Below are 6,000 nucleotides of genomic sequence, written 5' to 3'. Positions count from 1 at the left end.
ATATCTTTATTTTATTTTTATGTGGTGCTGGGGATCAAACCCAGTGCCTCAGGCATCATAGTAGGCGAGCGCTCTACCTCTGAGCCACAGCCCCAACCCAAGACTGGTTTCTGAGACCTCTTATATCTTAGGAGTTTTCAGATGGGCAGGCAATGAAGGCTAAAACTGCACAATGCAGGAGTAAATCAGAATTCTTTTGTTTGCAGAGGCAAAAACCTGTTACAAAGGGGCACAAATTAAAAGGCACTATATTGGCTCATATAGGAGGAAGCCTAGAGATTGTGGGCTGCAGGGAGGGCTGGATCCAGGTGTTCCACTGATATTGTCAGCTCTTTCTTGCTCTCATTTCTCACCTCAACTTCCTTCTGTGTTGGCCTCATCCTCATCTCAGATATGGAATTTTTGGTAATGGGGATGATGAGCCCTATTATGTCTGACAGAGATTCTTCTAGTGCCGTAACTCTAAAAGAAAATGATGTCCTTTTGCACTTTCTAAAAGAAGCATCCCAGCAAAGATGTTGATTGAGCTCACTGCAATCATGTGTCTGTCTCTGTGGGTGGAAGAATGGGGTACGGTGCTATGACTGGCACCCCACCAAGGATGACATGGAGCAGGAAAGTCCTTCTCAAAGCAAAGAAACACTGATGTCAGAAGAGTGGTGAACAGAAATGAGCTGTGCAGTGAGAAATAACAGCAACCAGTGGCCACTTCAGAGGCCTTTAGAGCAGGGAGAGAGGAAGGGGGATCTTCTAAGCAATGTGGTATTTATGCATTTAGCTGTGATTGGAGGTGGGGGTGAGAACCATGAGTGAATGACTCTAGCCCCTGAGGAATGGCAGGACACACACCCAATGCCACCAGACTGTGGTCCCCAGGGGGGCTGTGTGCAGTCCAGCTGTAAGCACCGTGAGGGGATCAGAGAGGCTCCTAAGGGCCCTGGGTGGACAAGGACGGAGGTGTGAAGCAGCACATTAGACTTAAAATGTGGACAGGAAAAATCAAGAACAGATGTGAGGCAGGAGCTATAGCAGTAGGGATGGATTAAGCAAGGATGAAGAAACACGATTTTTACTGTGGCAAAATATAAAATGAAAAAGAATAACACTGGGAAACTAGAACAAAATATAGGTTAATATACATTTCATCTTGAGATGGGAATAGACTTTTAAGCATTAAAGCAATGGGGGAAATCAGATCACAAAGAAAAAGCTTGCCATATGTGACAGAAAAAAGTCAAACATACATTTCAAAATATCATGAAGCTAAAAGGCAAATGGCAAACCAGAGGAAATATTTATAATATGAAGCTATTTATGATCGATAACGGCATACTTTCACAAAACACACAAAGACCCCAACAGAAAAACAGGCAAAGGACATGAATAGACAACTTCCAAAAGGGAACAACGGTATAGCTTCTTCATTCAACACCCCGGGGCCTCCCCTCACTCCCACAGCCTGTCCCCACCTTTGGGCTGCTCCACCTGGAATACAGGTGCTTGGCTTATTAATTCACAAAGGGAACACTGAGGCAAAGGCCTACGCAGAGGATGCTGGCATTAGATCAACCCCTCAGAGGCCCCGCATCTGGCAGCATCTTCCTCTAAAGCAAATGCCTTTCGTAAAACTCAACCACCGTGGTAGGATGGGAGGAGAGGCCTTGTTTGGGTGCATTCTAGCCTGCACAGCCCTTGGCAGCCCCAGCGGTCCTTGAGGAGGGAGGGCAGAGGCAGCCTCTGGCTCATATGCTGCCCCCTCCTCCCATCTGGAGGCAACACCATACCCAGGTGCCACTGTGCCCCAAATCAGTTGGTTCAGTGTGCCTCCAGGCCAGATGGACCCAGAGGGTCTGGGCTGAAACATAAGCAAGCTGTCACCACCCAAGAGACTGGGGTTGGGAGCAGGGTGCCCATCACTCTTGCAAATGACTGACACTGGCAGTCTCCAGTTGGTGGCTTTGGTCCCACTGATAATTATATAACCGTCCTGACTGAGGGGTGCCATATGGTGGCAAGGGCAGGGCTAGGTTCACATCTGTCTCTGGGAGAAGTGCTTCTACCTCTCTGAGCCTTGGCTCCCTCGGCTGGATGACAGGAGAGACTGAGCTTCAAGAGCTGGCGCTCCACAGTGCACACGGCAAAGAAAGGCGCCCACGTGGTGCAGGTGGCGAGGAGGGGCCCGGCACATGCCAGCTCCGACTCACTACCTCTCGTCCACAAAATCCATGATAGGAGGGGACCCCTGCCAAGGAAATACTGGTACCTGCAGAGGTTTCAGCTGCCTCAACTCCGTTAGTCATACTGACACCTGAACATCAACTGGACCCTCCTCACTGTCCCTCAACAGCAGGGACATCCATGCAGGTGTCACTGGTATGACCATGGCCTGCTGGAGGTCTCTGACTCACCCATTGCTTCTCAACAGAGCCGTCTCGAGTTCCCCACTGCCACTCTGTCACCCAGAAGACCTGTGACGGCACCCCTCCAGTGTACTGTGGACATGTGAGAACAGGAAGGGCTGACAGATCCCATAAAAGGACAAGAGAGAAGGGGAGCTTCTGTTGGGGTGGGCAGTCCATGACTTCAGAGAAACAGGGGCCCTCAAGCCTTTTAAAGGCTCCCAATTTGTCCTCATCTGTGCAGCATGCAGCCGACTCCACTCTGGTTTGAGTCACCATCACCTCTCACCTGGATTGTGGCACTAGCTCCTTACAGGTCTCCTAGCTCCCACCCTGCACCCTGTGGTCTATGTTCAATGTAGCAGCTTGTAATGCTGTCAAAACAGAAGTCAGATCATGTATCTCTCCTGCTGAAAATGGTACCCATTCTCACTGAGTTCTTACAATAGTCTAAGCTCTGGATGGTCTGGTGCCTCTGTAACCTCTGATTTACTATTCCCAGCTTTGATCACTCTGATATTGCCAAACTGACTGCCTGGTGATCCTTCAACATACTAGACATGCTTCTGCCCCAGGACCTTTGCATTTGCTGTCACTTCTGCCTGAATACTTCCTCTAGACACTCACATGCTCACTTGATCACCTTCTTCAAATCTCTGCTCAAATGTCCTTGTTTAAATTGCATCTTAGCTGGCTGTGGTGGTGTACGCCCGTAATCTGTGTCTTGGGAGGCTGAGGCAGGAGGATCTCAAGTTCAAGGCCAGCCTCAGCAACTTAGTAAGATCCTGTCCCAAAAGAAAATGAGAAGGGCTGGGGATGCAGCTCAGCAGTAGAGAGCCCCTGGGTTCAATCTCCATACCGCAAGATGATGAATTGATGCATCTCCCTTTACCCTGACAAGATTCTCAGTTTCCCTTGTGCCGCCCTACTCTTCCCTGCCCCCAGAGTATTTCATGTAGCTAACTCTATAATCTACCTTGTGTGCTTATTGGTTGGCTAGAATGTAAGCTCCCAAGGGACAAGGACACGCACGGTCCCTGGTCAAGGCAGGCACTAAGTTTGGATGGATAGAAAAGTGGGGCTGACTTCTGTCACTCTGTGACTTCTTCCAAGGTCCCCACTCTGCACTCATATGCAGAGACCTCCTTCCAGATAGTCCTCCCCAGGCCCCACCTCTGTGCTCTTTGGTGCTGCAATTTTTTCCAACTGCTCCTCACCTGCTCTCACTCTCAAGATGTAACTCCATCTGTTGGCATCCCCTTAGAAAGGATTTCAGACCTGAGCCATGTAAACATTCAGGGAAGTAGACAGAGGGGAAATGGAGGAATTAGGGGAGGGAAGAAGCCAGAGAAAGATCCAAGGAAAAGCAACCTGTATAGCTTCTCTTATACAGACCACTGGACATTAGACAACTCCACGGAGAAGCCCTGTGATTACCTTCCTCCCACCAAGCAGCTTAACAAGCAGCCTCATCACTCTCGGGATATTGGTTTCCCAGAGAAATCTAGCGAATCTACACAGGGACATGACAGTAGGTCTGGCCAGCAGAGGAGGGGGCTGAACATGACAATGAGCATCCCATCACTGCCAGACTTTAGCGGCTGGTTTTATTTCTGGCTCTTCTCCCACATCTCAGCAGGAAGGCCAGTTCCCAGCAGGATCCCTGGGTTGGGGGCAGAATGAGCCAGCACCACAGACCTCGGATACTCCGGAAATAGAAGTGTCTAGGCAGGGTGAACGGAAACCAAGCCTGTCAGGGTGAGATATAGACAATCTGAGGTGAGGAAGTGCTGTCACGGTCAGCAGGGAACTGGAGAGAAAAGCAGGTCTGCAGGATCACACAGGCTCCCAGGATTTGTGGGTAGCTCAGGTGAACTTCCCATCCTGTTCTGCTTTAAAGCTGACAGATGCAGCTCTGAGTTGGCTTTGACCAGAGTGTTCATTCTGCATTCCAGCCCCCATTTCAGCAGGGGATGGTATCTCGGTCAAACCGAAGTCTGATTAGCTAGAGACCAGCATGTCATGGAGCCCTGGGAATATTAAATAATATTTACAAGGGATGACGTTGGGGGAATAATTACTGATGGTAAGAGGCAATCAACGGCAGGGAACTCCTCCACTGCTCAAGTGGTGAGAAATTAGATGAAATGAGGCTCAGAGCAGCGAGGGCTTGTCATGGGGACAGCAGAAGGGGTTGGAAAGTCACTACCTCTGCTGATTCTGTTAATAGGATAAACCAGCCTTGCAAGTAAGAGCCAGACCCCGAGAGGCTGCATTGAGGTGATTTAAAAATCAGGCCAGGTCCTGCCAACAGCTTCATTTTCAGATGTGTTAGAACTGGAAAGAACTTCGAGATCAGCACACCCATAGTTCTGTTTTGAAGGCTTCTGCCTTCCAAAACTACTGAAACTATTAAGTAATAATTAATTTATTTTCACATTTTTTATTCATCAAAGGCACATAGAGAACTGCCAATTGGAACATGCAAAAGACCTAAAATTGATATCACTCCAGCCCCAAACAAAAGACACATACTGGGTTGTATTTTTGCCAGCCCAGCCACATTACTTTGTATAGTTTTCCTTTTGAAAAAAATTTAAAATAACACAAGGTCAACTTTTAAGTAGCCAAGGAAGCCTGGAGAACCTATATCATAAACCCCAAATCCAAGCCACCTCTCTTCTACATAAGGGGACTGAGGCCCAGCAAATACAATCAGTTTGCCCAAGATCACACAGCTGGCTGTAAGTAGAGCCAAGGTGAGAGCTGGGGAGCGGGGTGAAGCAGAAAACTGCCCTGGGCACGCAGGAGCAGTGCAGGAGTAAACTGTAGCTATGATCACAGCAGCAGAGTGGACTATGGGCACCAGTGAACATGGCTTGACTCTTGTCCACTATACTTATTAGCTGTGTGACCCTGGCAAAATGACCTAATTTCTCTGAACACATTTTCATATGACGAATGGGGATAACTATAGTTACCATGTTGTTGCAAGGATTTAATGAAATAACAGAACAGGCCACTTACTGAACGTGGCTAGTCTCATTTAACCTGTTTCAGTGTGTTTGTGTGTCAGGGGTATGTCTAAGTAGACAGAGGAATACTGACGAGCTTGGGGACCGAAGTCACAGGATCCAACTTCCAAGTACCACCCTGGACAGTGCGGTAGGAGGGAAATTCTTCCCAACGGTGCTCACTGTAGGTACTACGCACAATGCTTGTTACTTCTCAGTAATGTCACTCAAAATGAGCATGCTTCAGAACCCAGGCCTCATCCAAACTTACTGCCTCTGAATCCCTGCAGGGTGAGATGGGAATTTGCACTTTTAGGATTTTGGAGGTACAACTTATATACCGTAATACTCACCATTTTAAGATGTAGACTTTCAGTGGTTCTTAGCATACTGAATTCATAAGATTGTTACCACCATCAGTACCATCAAATTCCAGCACATTTTCATTGCCCCATAAAGAAACCCAAACCTATTAACCGTCATTTTCAATTCCCTATTCTCTTCCTCTGACAACCAGTGATTGACAATCCATCTCTATGAACTTGCCTACTCTGGACATTTCAATGTGAATGGAATGGTCTTTGGAT

Source organism: Marmota monax, unplaced genomic scaffold, assembly GCF_021218885.2.
Source record: "Marmota monax isolate L192 unplaced genomic scaffold, Marmota_monax_Labrador192_F-V1.1 WCK01_AAM20220418_F8-fsc00014, whole genome shotgun sequence".
In the NCBI taxonomy this organism is placed as follows: domain Eukaryota; kingdom Metazoa; phylum Chordata; class Mammalia; order Rodentia; family Sciuridae; genus Marmota; species Marmota monax.
This window is presented reverse-complemented; position numbering follows the sequence as displayed.